Raw genomic sequence first — 15,543 nt, 5'->3', positions numbered from 1 at the left:
TCTTCAGACACATCAGAAGAGGGCATCAGATCTCACTACAGATGGTTGTGGGCCATCATGTGGTTGCTGGAAATTGAACTCAGGACCTCTGGAAGAGCAGTCAGTGCTCTTAACCACTGAGCCATCTCTTTAGCCCCAGGTACTTTTAAAAAATGATTGTGTGTGTGTGTGTGTGTGTGTGTGTGTGTGTGTGTGTGTGTGTGAATGGGTGTTTTGCCTCCATGTAGATCTGTGTGTGCCTGGTGTCCACGGAGGGCAGAAGGAACCCCTGGAACTAGGGTTACAGGTGGTTGTGTGTAGTCATGTGGGGTCTGGGATGGAAGGCCAGGTCCTCTGCAGGAGCAGCAAAGTGTGCTTAACTACTTAAGAGTCAGTCGCTCCAGCCCCAAACTTTTGCTTGCTTATTTCTGAAACAGGATCTGTGTATTATGGTATCCTGGCTGTCCTATAACTTACTTACTATGTGACCAAACTGGCCTGAAAAGAAAGAAAGAATGAAAAGAAAGACAGTGGTGGCCAAATTAGGATTAAATTGTTACTAGCTTGATCTGACTACAGAACTCACCTGTTCTTTATTACCACCTTGGGAAGCCACGCCCACTTTAGGACACATGGATTATTGTACAATAAACAGAAATCTATTTCTTTACATTTATTTTTTAGTTATTTTTAAACTATTATTTATTTCATGTATATGAGTACACTGTAGCTGTCTTCAGACACACCAGAAGAGGGCATCAGATCCCATTACAGATGGTTGTGAGCCACCGTGTGGTTGCTGGGAATTGAACTCAGGACCGCTGGATGAGCAGTTAGTGCTCTTAGCCACTGAGCCATCTCTCCAGCCCCTGAAATAATTGTTTAAGACAGGGTCTCATGTATCCTAGGTTGGCCTGGAACTCACTACATAGCCAATGAGAACCTTGAGCTCCTCTGACTTTCCCTGCCCACGCTTCCGCGGTTTTGGGAGATTTTACAGTAAACTTATCCAAATACCAGATATAATTTATGTTAATACAAATAAAAGTAAAACATAAAGCATTAGGCAATTAAGAAAATTAGAATGCTGATATAAAAAAATGATTTTGTATATGCTACTGTTCTTATCTCTTGGCAGTGGCTTTAAAGATCTTTTGTTTTCTGAACTAAAACAGAACAGTGAAAATGGTTTTATAGAAAGTTGGAAAAAAATCTATATATTAATTTGCTTTGGGTCATTCTAGTCTCTCTAGTAAGCTCATAATTAGGGAGGCCTTTTTAGGGCTGTGCTCTAGTCTCACAGGTGCAAAGCTACTCCATATCTGGAAAATCTAAATTCATATGTGAGGAGGTTGTGTTTTTAAAGCATATTATTTACACAATTCACTGGAATGGCTCCTCTGAAATCTGGGTGGCTCTCTTATGCAATTATGTACTTAGGAACCTTCCTCTGCACAGCCATGGAAAGTCAAGTAAGAATAATTTACTGATTATGCACAGTTATTAGAATTTTAAAGCATTTGTTTGTTCAAAATTCTAGTTTATCAGAGGGTTATAACTGACTAATTGTGTCCTTAATAAATAATGGTGAGCAAATGCTTTAGAAGTTAGCCAGGCTTGACCTGTAAGGTTCTAAGGAAGCATTGGGGGCTGCCACCCTCCCTCCCAGAAAGGAGATCTCCCCACCCCCACCCCTTTCTATCTACCAAGCTTTGTGGTGGAATTAACAACTGGGACTCTAAACATCTGTATTAGAATACTGACTTCAATTACAGATGCAGAACTGTATCTGTAAGGAACTGTTAGAAACATTTTAACAGGGAAGAAGCTAGGGAGCATAGAAATTAGGACTGTCGAATTTGAAAGAATAAAATAAAAACTATTTTTTAAAATTAGATAAAATATTAAACATTAGCAGACAACAGGGCATCATAGCATCATCAAGAGACTGAATATTTTCAATACCAAAAAAGTCATTTGGGGGCTGGGGATGTAGGTCATTGAAAGACTTGTTTGCCTATGTGGCATAGCGTTTCTCTGCCATGTAAGATGGCTGCCTCTTCTGTGGTTTTTTTGTATTTACAACCCAGTTTTTTTCCTGTTTTCTCCTCTCTTCATTTCTTCCCTATCTTCCATCCCTCAGAAATGCACACACCTGGCCTTTCCAGTGACAACTGTGATCATTCCCAGCTCCTTGAGCAGTAGTACACACCTGTAACCCCAAAACAGGAGAGAGGGGAAGGAGGGTCACAGTTCAAGGTCCGCTTCAGCTACATGCTAAGTTCCAGGCCAGCATGGGAGACATGAAGAAGAAAAAAAAAAAACAAAAGCCATTCTGCTAGTCAAGCAGCCCACCCTTCCCTTTAGTCCTCGCACACAGGAGGAAGAAACAGATGGCAAATTTCTGTGAATTTGAGGCTAGCCTGGACTACACATAGGGAGTTACAGGTCAGAGCTAGATAGTGAGATCTATCACTCTCCCCCAAATCCCTCTCTCTAGAATGCATGCACACACACACACACACACACACACACACATATACACACACCTCTTTTAATACACATGTACAGGAAAACAAACTTAATGAACAAATTTATGGACAGAGGTAGACAGTATCTTATTTTTCCCAGAAGAGAATAAAGTCTGTTTATTCACTTTTCTTTGCTATGCCATTAAAAATCTCCTACTTAGGATTCCTGTATTTTGTAAGTGATCATTTTCTCACAGAAAAATCGCAATTACCTCATATTAAAAAGTTTTTTGTTTAATAACCACAAACATTATAATCATGTCTGATTATTTGGTCACATTGGAATTTCACTGTATTAAATTCGAGTTTAAAAAAATCAAGTCAAGCCAGGCAATGGTGGTGCACACATTTAATCCCAGCTCTTGAGAGGAAGAGGCAGGTGGATTTCTGTGAATTTGAGGCCAGCCTGGTCTGCAAAGTGAATACAGGACAACCAAGACTGCAAAGAAACCCTGTCTTGAAAAAAAAAAAAAATCAAGTCAAATCTCATTTCAATAAGTCACAAAAAAGTCCAAATTTCTTATTACCCTAAACTTTATTGCATTAAATATTCTTTGAAATAAGTAGGCCAACAGTGAAGGTTTTAGGAATGTAGAGTTGGCCTACCTATACACACATTTCCAATGATCTCAGTTCTCACTGGGAAAGTCAGGCTGCATGCATTTCTGAGAGATGGAAGACAGGAAAGGAATGAAGAAAGGAGAAAACAGAAAAAGAAAACTGGGTTGTAAACCACGGGAAGGGCTTTGGCACACTTCGGCACTGAGGAGCTGACACACTGACACATTTGTTGACAGCCAATATTGCCATGACCTCACTGAGGTGGGCACCACAATAATAAAGCTCATGCTGAGGCCAAGGGTGCCCACCACATCAGACGCTAAAAGTAGCCACAGCAAGATCCTTTCCAAAGAAAGAGGCCAAACCGTTGAGCTGTACTTCTGAGCAGCTCCTCTGTGGACGAGCTGAAGCTCCGAGGGCTGTCTGTGGCTCTCTCCTGAAGAGAATGGCTGCTCAGGAAAGGGGCACCTGGTATCAAACAGTATTTCAATGACTGCAGACCAAGTCTCCCAGTTCTCTCAGGTGCTCCTTAACTTTCATGGAGAAAAGGAAATTACCTACTCATTATAAGTGGTTACAGAACTAAAGACAGCCATATTGCACCTGATTTCTTGAGTACCACAGAGAGAAGAACTCATTTTCAGCAGTGTTTACTCCACTATTTGCAAATGGCTGACTGATTGGCAGCTACAATATATGAAATAAAGAACCATCATAGAGAGCAAGTGTCATGTTCCCTGGTAAGTAACAAATATGAACATGATCTAACCTCCCGATCCAGGCTGTGGAATTTAGCAGGAGAATAGATTTATTGGCTCTCTGGTTGCTTGATGTGTTGTGAGGACATTTTCTGTGAAGCTGTGTTATTACTGAGGTTAGATAGGAAAATCTCCTCTCTCTAAGGACATTTGTATTAAGAGTTACATATTCACAAGAAGGATAGAAAATGAGTATTTCTGAAGCAAGTGAAATGTGACAGGAAAGTGTGAAGCGGAGAGTAAGGAGTATATCTAATAATCTTGGAGGAAAATAAAGAATTCCATCTTACAATTCAGTTTATCATAATCCAGGATGCAAACTAGTACATTTCAAATACATATCCTGTTCATCATCAATTTTCAGAAAGCCAATTTAAAAACCTGCATCAGATGTTAATATAAAGTATTTTCACAGTTTTACAAACTACATTTAAAAGATTCTCTTCCAACACACACCAAAGAGCTCTCTAATTAGACTTAAGGCCTGCCTAAAAGAAAGACACCATGCCTAGTACTAGGAACCCATCAACTCCCCAGCACTGAGTCTTGGATCTTAGAGGAGAGTCAACAATTGCCACTTTACGAAACCAGCATAATCCCCGACTACATCTGAATACCTGTTTATACCCACAGACGTCTAGGCCTCACCCCTCACCAAGGACACTTCTCTTTGCAATGGATGAAGACCACTAACAGAAAACTATAACTCATCAAATGCAGAGCTGGACTCCTGCATCTTAGGGTCAAGGGAGTTTGCTGTGAGATTTTGACTCCTAGTAACTAAGAAGCTGCAACCATGAAGTCTCACCAGCATGGCTACATATACATGACCTGAACAAGGAAGAGACCAATAGACATGCTAACGTGGACAGGGAAAGCTCACAAGGCTTCCGTCCTACACAAAGAACTACAGGGAACTAAGGAATGCAGGAGAAGCAGTCCTCCTCAGGGAAGAGCTTACCAACTGGTGAGTCCTAAAAACATACATGAGGGGATTTAGGTGTTTAGGAATTATCATATTCTCTCTCTCTCTCATATATACATGTTATAAGATTTTTTTTTAAAGAGGCCATGAATTTGAATGGGGAGGTTTACAAAGGAAGGAAGGAAGGAAGGAAGGAAGGAAGGAAGGAAGGAAGGAAGGAAGGAAGGAAGGATGCAAGCAAGCAAGCAAGCAAGCAAGCAAGCAAGCAAGCAAGCAAACAAGCAAGCTAGCTAGCGGGTTGTAGTACATGCCCATAATACCAGCACTTCAAAGTGGAGTGACAGGGATCAAAAGTTACCTAGCCGTATAAGCACACGTCTTTAATCTTAGCAATTGGGGATACAGAGGCAAATCGTGTCAGTTTGAGAACAGGACAGCAAGAGCTACATAGTGAGACCTTGCCTTAGAACCTAATCCTCCTCCCCTCAAAAAGTTCAAGGCTGTCAGGTCCTAACCTTTAATTTCAGCACAGGACTCAGGAGGCAAAAGCAGGCAGATCTCATACTAAGTTCCAGGCCAGCAAGGACTGGGAGAGAGTGAAGAAGGGAAGGAGAACAAGAGAGAGAGGAGAGAAGAGGGGGAGGGGCAGAAACAGGAGATAGTGAATTCACCAACCTTGGCTATGTGAGACTACGTTAGAAAGTAAAAAGTCAAAGCTGGGTGATGTTGGTGCACTCAGGAAACATAAGCAGAAGAATCTCTGCAAGTTCAAGGCCAGCTTGGTCTACAAAGGAAATTCAAGGTGAGCCAGAGCTATGCAGTCTTTTTTAATTGATTAAAACAAACAAACAAACAAACAAACAAACAAACTAAAAACCAACTTCACAAAATACACACACATATACTCACACACAAAGACATAATTCTTTCTCTTGGGAAGCCTATACCATGTTGGGCATATACAATCCTTTTCCAGAGACAAAGAGCAGGAGAGCTCACTTAAGCACCTTCTCTGAAGCAAATGCAATCCTTTATTTCTATTTAAAACCTAATTTTGCTTTAACAACAACAGTTGTATAGACATAACCCTGTATCCAAGGGGAAGAGAAAGACATTAGAGTAGGCAGCGGCAGCTCAGGTAATGTTCAACTATTTGCAATGAAATATTGGTGAAAATATGAGCACTTTAGATGTGAATTTTTAGAAAAAGAACCTACAGTTTTATGGATATTTACAGCATGTGACTGTACCTGGTCTTGCAGAACTCCATCTCCCTCCATCTCATTTGTAATATAAACTGCTCTTAAAGCTCTTTAATACATTGTAACTGGGCAACTTTGTACACAGTCCCTCCAAAGCAGCAGAGATCAATACTCTAATACAAGATGCCAATTCCATTACCACAGCACCCTGTGCAAGCAGCCAGCTGCTGAACAAAGAGCGCTGCCTCCATCAGGCTCATTCCTGACACGTCTCACCCTGATGGATGAAGCACTTTTATTTTGATGCATGAATAAAAGTTGTAAAAGAAATAATGACATTTAAAATTACACTTAACCTTTGATTACAAAGTTTAAAAGACAGAAATAAATTTAATTTTTTACATACATTATGATGCTTATATTTTACCACCAAATCCATCTATCTGTTCATATGCAATCAAAATGCTGCATCTAAGGTTTTATAAACTGCCATGACCATAGACATTTGTGTATGGTTACCACTTATGACTAAAATGTCACAACGAGAAAGAATGAAAAGGAATGAAAATTAAACACTAGCTGAGAAATGAAGAAAAGGAAATGGGAGAAAGTAATACTTTAAAAACCAATTTTACAAATAAAAATTTCTAACTTTGATTTCTTTCTAATTTTGCCAACAACAAGAACAAGACTTACTCACAGCCTTTACATACAGTTATTACATGTACCTTTCCTTGGTGTCATTTTGCTAGGATCTGAGACAACACAGCTGAAATATTATCAAACAGAACTAAGAGTCGTCTGTATACAATGTACTACCTACGAACTCAGGGCACCAGATTTAACTTGTGTCTAAAACCATGTCCCCCATCTTTTATTTCATTTCTTACTTTCAACAAACTAAAGCTGTAATACATCCTTTCTCAACCAGCTTTAATCATGTCACAACTATGGTTATTATGACAACAGGATGGAGTTTATCTGTGCTGCTTTCATTTTCCCCATTTGACTTGCCATAACAACACAATCATTCTGCTTTTCTCCAATATGTATCAACTTTGTTTTAGGATTGTGCTCTTAAGGACACTGGATTTCCCTATAAAGAAAGCAAATCCCTATAAAGAAATAAAGAAAATAAAAATGGAATTTATATAGGACTTTTAATTAAATATCTAGAACCCAATTTTCTTTCTTGGTGGAAGAGTTACTTTCATTAAGTACTTTCATCATACAGAACTAACGACATCTAGAGGCTGGAGAAATGGCATAGTAGTTTTAAAAAAACTGGTGCTTCTTCGGGAAAACACCAAAAGGCGGATGACACCGTGCAGCAGGAGAGCCCGGAGGACCCAGGGGCCCAGAATTAGGAGGCCGCTGCGGCAGCTTCCGCGGTGGTCTTAGGGGCCGCGGTCGTGGCCGTGGTCAAGGCCGCAGGGTAAAGCTGAAGACAAGGAGTGGATACCCATCACCAAGCTGGGCCGCCTGGTTAAGGACATGAAGATCAAGTCCTTGGAGATCTACCTGTTTTCCCTGCCCATTAAGAAGTCTAAGATCGCCACTCAGGTGGATTTCTGAGTTTGAGGCCAGCCTGGTCTACCAAGTGAGTTCCAGGACAGCCAGGGCTATAGAGAGAAACCCTGTCTCAAAACAAACAAACAAACAAAAAAAAGTCTAAGATCATTGACTTCTTCCTGGGTGCGTCACTAAAGGATGAGGTTCTGAAAATCATGCCAGTGCAGAAGCAGACTCGGGCTGGCCAGCGGACCAGGTTCAAGGCTTTCGTTGTTATTAGGGACTACAATGGTCACGTTTGTCTTGGTGTTAAGGACTCCAAGGAGGTTGCCACTGTCATCCGAGAGGCCATCATCTTGGCCAAGCTTTCCATCGTCCCTGTGCAGAGAGGCTGCTGGGGGAACAAGTCTGGCAAGCCCCACACTGTTCCATGCAAGGTGACAAGGCTGATGTGGCTCTGTGCTGGTGCATCTCATCTCTGACTCCCAGAGGCACTGGCGTTGTCTCTGCTCCTGTGACCAAGAAGCTCCTGATGATGGCTGGTATAGATGACTGCTACACTTCAGCCAGAGGCTGCATTGACACCCTGGGCAACTTTGCCAAGGCCACCTTTGATGCCATCTCCAAGACTTACAGCTACCTGACCCCTGACCTCTGGAAATAGACTGTCTTCACCAAGTCTCCTTATCAGGAATTCACGGATCATCTTGTGAAAACCCACACCAGAGTCTCTGTTCAGAGGACCCAGGCTCCAGCTGTGGCTACTACATAAGGGTTTTGTACAAGGAAAATAAAAGAATTAAGTCTGCTAAAAACAAAACAAGTGGCTGATCTTCCAGAGCACCCAGGATTTGATTCCCAGCAAACACAAGGCAGATAACTAACCATCTGCAACTCTTGTTTCAGGGAATCCAACACCCACTCCTGGCCTCTGGAGATACTGTGTACACCCATACACAGAAAAAGGTGGGATTTTTAAAATCTAATTTAATGTTTTTAATTAAAACGTTCTTAAATTAAAAGTAAACAAGCAGAATATCTTTTTTTTAAAGATTTATTTATTTTTATTATATGTAAGTACACTGTAGCTGTCTTCAGACACTCCAGAAGAGGGAATCAGATCTCATTAGGGATGGTTGTGAGCCACCATGTGGTTGCTGGGATTTGAACTTTGGACCTTTGGAAGAGCAGTCGGGTGCTCTTACCCACTGAGCCATCTCACCAGCCCCAAGCAGAATATCTTATGAAATCTACTTTACAGGTCGCAGTGACTGATTTTGGTACATAGTTCTCCAGTCAAAACATAGCAACGCCACAACAAGTATGACATGAGCTGTAAGTAAGTGTCCAGTAATACCTGGCCCAAGCAGAAGAAGCAAGAATGAAAACAGTGGCAGGACCGGAGAGGTGGTTCTGCCGTTATGAGTCCAGGAAAAAGACAAGCACAGTGGTATACACCTTCAACCCCAGCACTCTGAGTTCAAGGCCAGCCTGGTCAACAGATTCAGGCCAGCCAGTGCTACACAGAGAAACCCTGTCTTGAAAAAGAAGGGGTGGAGAGGGCTGCTCTTCCAGAGGTCCTGAGTTCAATTCTTAGCAACCATAAGGTGGCTTACAACCATCTGTAATGAGATCTGATGCTCTCTTCTGGTGTGTCTGAAGACAGCTGCAGTGTACTCATTTACATAAAATAAATTTTAAAAAAAGAAAAAGAAAAAGAAAGAGGGGGGGTCCGAAGGGAAGAGGAGAGTTCCAGGGGAACTAATGGCCCTCTTCTGATTTCTGTAGACGTCAGGAATATACGCGCTACATGTGCATACATACAAATAAAACACTTATACACATAAAATAAATATATCTAATTTTTTCTTTTAAGTAAAACAGGAATAATAGTCCCAAACCCTTTGCTGTGCTAACCCAACTTTACTTGCTGTAAGTACCACAGAGACAGCAGTGGGCCTTTTACTTGCTAGCTGCCATTTAACCTCACAATCAAGTTTTTCTGTGGTCGAACCACCCTGCAGAAACTTATAGTTTAAATACCTTTATGGCATAAATAGTGTTTACAAAAACTCACTCATAAGAAAAACACTCAGAAAAAGGTCAAAGAAAAGGCAATTACTGTTCAAAATTGACAACATAAAATTATAATCCTATCTTGGGGCCGGCAAGATGGTTCAGGAAGTAAAGATGCTTGCCGTCGAGCGTGCACACTGAGTTTGACCCCCAGTTCTTCCACGGTGGAAGCAGAGAACCAACCCCTCCAATCATCGTCTGCCCTCCACATGCAGTCATGCTCACGTGTGTCCAGTCAGAAGAAAAGAGAAAGAAAGGAACGGGTATGGGATGAAAGGGTTTTTTAAGGTTTATCATGAATATCTTCAATCACTAAATTCGGATTCCTTATCGGCACACAAATATAAAGTGCCCCAAAGTCCTGTAAAGAACCACGCTCGTGTGAGCAGTGACACACACACTTACTGCTTACAAATAAAACAGAATATGCAAATGCTACTAAATTTCCCATTAGTTCCCTGAAGGCATAGAGAAGATTATTTATAATATTGTACTATTTTTGCTAGAGAGAATTTTCACATATTAACAAGGCACATTTTAATTTTAATCACAGCTTATATAATTTAATAAAGTTTGTAGAAAGCAATGAACTGAAAATTATAATTTACTTACCGAACCTGAGTAGGAAAAACAAATGTAAGGTTTTTCATAGCAATCATTTCCTCAAGCGCGTTTGCTATTTTACTGTTTAGTTGCTTGGCTGGCTTGGTTTTCTTCATTTGTTTGTTTGCTTTTTAAGATTGTGTGTGTGTGTGTGTGTGTGTGTGTGTGTGTGTGTGTGTGTCTGCACATTCATGCAGATGAGGTGGCCTTGGTCAGAAGATGGTATCAGATCTCCTGGAGTTTGTGTTACACCCTGAGCTATATCTTATGGATGCTGAGTGCTGAGAACCTAACTCCATCAGCTGAAAGAACAGTAAGCACTCTGAAAAGGCTGAGCTACCTCTCCAGCCTGGTCTGATTTTAAGACAAGGTCTCATTCTGCATCCCAAAGGAACCTAAAATTCACTATGTGGCAAAAGTGGACAAGGATGGTGGTACTGGTGATTTTTTTCTAATTTCCACAATATAGACTGACAACGGTTCCCTTGACCTGCTGTTAGATGATCATGTGCCACAACACAAATGGGTGACAAGCGGATGCTTGTTATCCATTCTTTTTCAGTATGTTGAAAATAAACAAAAGAAAAGCTCTGCTGTGGGCGAGGGAGATGCTGAGTCAGCACAAGAAGCCGAGCATGGACACCCAGCCCCAGGTAAAGCTGGGCACGGCTACTGAGAGAGCCAGACACAGGAAACCGGTGCTCACCGGAGATCTTTCAGTCCCAGCAAAGAACCAAGATCAGTTGATGTCACAAAACAATAGGGAGGTAGCTAGACAGACAGACAGATATGCAGAATTAAGGTAGTAACAGAAGAAAATACTCACTGAAAAGTCATGGTTCCCATATGAATTCAAATTGGTTGACTGTGCACAAATATACATGTATGTATACACACACACACAAACTGCTTAGAATTGATGCTCAAAATAACTCAGATGGCTTAGAAAGCTATTGATTTAGTAGCAATTTTTTAGCTTCGTCGTTGTAGAATTGAGCAAACTAAGGAACATACCAATTTTTCCATTTTTCTATTCTCTGAATCAACTCCAATACCTGATGAATGAGGAATGTTTTGTGAAGCCTGATCCATAAAAGCTGAAACCATACTAAACACACAAAGGCAAATTTCTCTTTTGTATTTATCATAGCATTTGACTTGAATAAATAACCTAAATCTTTAAAAGGCTCTAAGAGCACTACATTTAATACTATCGGATAGTAAGCCTCTTGTTACAAAGATCATCAAGCTTTATATATATTCCAAAGCAATAATACATTTCTAAAAAGCAGTTCTCACATTTGATTTTTTTTTTTTTTTTTAAGAAGAACTTTTTTAACTCAAACATATCTGCCCGGACTTCAAATGCTGCCGCTGCTTTTCAAGTCACATCTGCCCTCCCAGGCTGTTGTCTGAATCCCAGCAAGGGCTACAGTGACCACACAGAGGAGCACTACTCTGCCTTGGCATCTGTCTCATTTGTTTTGTTTCTGAGATAGGGTCTACGTAGCCCAGGCTGGCTAGAGAATCAGAGATCCCACTGGCTCTGCCTCCTGGGTGTGGAGATTAAAGGCATGCACTATCACTCTGGCTGAAAGACAAGGATTTGAACTGAATGTTGTCTCAAGAAATCCATGTCTACACATACTATTCAGGAAAAACTTTTTAGGTAAAAACATTAAATACCAAAAAATAAAATTCTAAGTATGATAATCATTTATATTTATTCCTTTTTACACAAGTATGAAATTATATATCTAAACTACCCACAAGACTTAAAAGATACAAACTTTGCTCATTCTAACTAATGTGTGAACTCTTACAGAATATCTCAAGTTGGAAACTGAGACACAAGCCTTCCCTGTCACATACAGGAGCAGCAGAACAGTCTCAAGCTCAGAGCATCTTTAAAAGTTTGAAAGCTGCTTGGAAGGAAGAGAAAACTTAGAAAAAAGAAAGTGCCAAAGACTTGGGGACAGGGGCTTGGCTTTGTGGACTTGGGGGCAGGGGCTTGGCTTTGTGGACTTGGGGGCAGGGGCTTGGCTTTGTGGACTATAGGAGCTGTACTCTGAGTAAGGATGCTCCCAAACTCAAGGCCAGCCTGGGCTACACCATAAGACCTTGTCTCAGGAAACAGTGAGATGGCTCAGTGGTAAGGATGTTTTCAGCTACTCTGAAAAAGCTGAAGTTGATTTCTAGGATCCACATAGTAGGAGAGAATCAACTCATATAAGTTGTCTTATAACCTCCACACCTCCATGTGCTATGACATACTGTGTGTGTAGACATATACAATAAACAAGTGAACATTTATGTTTTAGTTTTATTTGTTTGTATGGGTGCTCTGTCTTTCTGTACATCTGCATGACAGAAGAGGGCATCGGATCCCATTATAGATGGTCTGAGCCACCATGTGGTTTCTGGGAACTGAACTCAGGACCTCTGGAAGAACAACCAGTGCTCTTGACCACTGAGCCATCTCCAGCTCCTAGACAGCCAGGCATGGTGCTTCACACCTTAATTCCAACATCTGGAAGGCAGAAGCTGGCAGACCTCTCTGAGTTCTAGGCCAGTCTGGTGTACATAGCAAATTCCAGGTCACTATCCAGTGCTCTTTCTCAGGAAGGCATAAGAACAGTGTACTGAGCTCAGAAGAAAACCAACACATTCTAAGACAGGACTTCTGATGCAGAGAGCACAACAGACCAGCAGAGAATTCAGATTCTTCCAAAAAGTAGTGTTGGAGGTCACTGATGCCTGTATGAGAAAGAAATGTGATGGAATGCCTTCCTCACACTAAATACACCCAAATTCTACTGACATTAGAGCTGGAAATGTAAAAGAGGCTATTTTTATAAGCTTTTAAGTCACTACAAGCTAAACATAAGGTTGACCTTACACTTGGGAAACATGGCTCTAATGCAGTCTGTCATCACGGGACCTTGGACAACACCCCCAAGTCTTTCCACCTCCACTGCCTTTTTTTAAATAGGAAAATATTCCAAGATAGACTTTACTGATAACATACAACTGGATTTTTTTTCAAGCAACATGTGGGATTTGTAAGATGGAATTCTAACCAGGTCTTCTGCGCAGGGTGTGCTGCTGACCTAAAAATCATCACAAACTGCCTTTGCTGAACGAGCTAAGTGGGTGGACAGCATTCCCAGTGCTGATACCTAAGAGGATGCAGAAAAGGAGAGGAAGATAAATGTTTCCCAGTCTCCCAGACTGCAGAGTATAAATAACAGAACATGCTGACAGTGTTTAAGGCTGACCTTGATGGAATAGTTTATTTCAATCGCTCCTAGATGTAAAGTGCACTCACTGGGGTAAACTGACCTTGCTGGGCATCTGCTTGGTCATGCCATTTCTCTAATAAAACTGAGAAAAGCAGACATACCCTGGAAATACAGTAGGACAGGAATCAAAGGATTTAAGTGTGTCTATCCACATGTTCTTGACAAGAAAAATTCCATCATTGTAGACAGGGATAAATTGTGGCTGCTTGCCTGAGCAGCTAGGGGAATGAGAATATTAAGAACGGGATGTTCTAGGAAGACATTTTTTATAAGCACCAGCCAAGTCATCTCTCCACCATTTTCTGTGACACTACCAAACAACACACATTAGCTTCATTAGCTTCTCAAAATGACATTTTATGATGAAGCTCAGACCTTATAGTCAAACCCTTGTTAAAATAGTCATAACTAGTTGTACTGAAATGATAATTATCAACAACAAATGATGAAAAACACACCACACACTTGGGTGATAATGGTGCAACCCTTTAACTTAATATCAGCACTCGGGAGACAGAGGCAGGTGGATCTCTGCAGCCATTCTTAGCTAGTTCTCAGGTTCTTTTTCCCATCCTCGCCCCCACCTGTCTCACCCCCTATCACTAGATAAAACAGAAAGAAGGAGAGAGGAGAGAGAGAGATTTCTGAATTTAATTTCTTTCTTCTTGTTTCTTCTTTGCTTGTAACTAATGGATTCTTCTTTTTCCCCTCTTTATCCCCACCCTATTCCCACCCACCCCTTCACTAGATAGGAGAGAAAGAAGAATAGAGGGGAGAGAGAACCAGAGCAAGAGAGCAAGAGAGGGGGCAAGAGAGGGGGAGGGAGGAAGGGAAAACTGGAGGGAAGGAGAGAGAGGGAGAGAGGGAGAGAGAATCCCTGAATCTAATTTTTTTTCTTCTTGTTGCTTCTTTGAGCAGGACTACTAACAAATCAAAACCAACCCCCTCAAACAACCAACTTCCTATCCCACCTATCAGGGTTCTAGCATTTATATACCCTCTGAAAAGTTCCCAGAATTCCACAATCACAGAAACTATCTGCAGCTGGCAAAACCACACCTCTGCTAGAGCAGGAGACAAATCACAGTCAACTGCTGCAGACAGTCTGAAGCAGCTCCACATTCTCTTATCTGGGATTAAAACAAAAACATGTTCTTACAATGTTTCTTTGTTTAGAGAAACCATAACCTGAAATTCTTACTACAGATTTCTGAGTTTGAGAGAAACCCTGTCTCAAAAACAAAAACCACACAACAATCAAAATAAATAAATAAATAAGGTTAGTACGGGAACATTAACTAGGACCCACAGATAGGATTCAGAGATTGCTGAATCTTCTGAAACGGTGTGCAAAATGTAAGAGACGGGAGAGGATCTTGCTGCAGAGCAGACTGTGACCACAAAAGGTCAGGCCACCTTGAATTTAAGATGATCCTCCAAATACCTCAAGTTTATGATCCATGAGAACCTGGTTCCATCTGAGATAAAAAGGTCTAAGAACGGACACACCAAAACTAGACTATACTTCCTTCTAATTAATTATATTTATCCTTGGTTCAAATCTAATGAAAGTCAGTCTTGTTTTAAATGCTAAGGGAGCAAGGATATATAGTTCAACGGTCTAGCACATGCCTAGCATGTAAAGACCTTAGGCTCAAATCTCAGCATTCTTTCAGTTCCATGGCAGTTAAACAACTAAATATTCAATTATCAGCCAGAAAGGTAGCCATGCCTTTAATCCCAGAACTCTGGAGGTAGAATTAGGAAGTTTGTGTGAGTTCAAGACCAGCCTAGTCTACTTAGCAAGTTACAGGGCAATGTAGTGAGACTGTCTCAATAATAATAACAATAATAATGATAATAATAATAATTAAAATAACAACAACAATAATAAAACAACAACAACAACAACAATTATTCCAAGGAAGAAAAAGAGGTGGCTCAGTAGTTAAGAATATTTGCTGTTCTTGCAAAGGAGCCGAGTTAAGTTTCTCACACCCAAATTGAATGGCTCACAGCCAACTAACTATAACCCAAGCTCTTAGGAATCTGACATCTTCTGGTCTCTAAGGGCACTTGTACAACTATGGTGTA

At 40.9% G+C, this 15,543-nt stretch overlaps 1 protein-coding gene and 1 pseudogene across 27 annotated transcripts in view; one reads left to right on the top strand and one right to left on the bottom strand.

Moving 5' to 3' along the window:
* The window catches only part of Btrc (beta-transducin repeat containing protein), a 169,656-nt gene that overhangs the window by 128,301 nt on the left and 25,812 nt on the right, over nucleotides 1-15,543 (bottom strand). Inside the window, exon 2 of one of the 27 annotated variants that reach the window (NM_001360124.1) lies at nucleotides 5,430-5,538. The exons of 25 other annotated variants lie outside the window; for them this stretch is intronic. The gene's annotated coding sequence lies outside the window, so the exon portion shown is untranslated. Of the gene's footprint in view, nucleotides 1-5,429; nucleotides 5,539-15,543 lie in introns of those variants that run through there. One more of the 27 variants, XM_030250722.1, reaches the window with a different exon arrangement.
* On the top strand, nucleotides 7,247-8,278 carry Gm18104 (predicted gene, 18104; annotated as a pseudogene).

This window comes from Mus musculus, chromosome 19 (genome assembly GCF_000001635.26).
Source record: "Mus musculus strain C57BL/6J chromosome 19, GRCm38.p6 C57BL/6J".
NCBI classification, from domain to species: Eukaryota; Metazoa; Chordata; class Mammalia; order Rodentia; family Muridae; genus Mus; species Mus musculus.
Note: the sequence above shows the minus strand (reverse complement) of the source record. Positions and strands in the feature narration are given on the sequence as shown.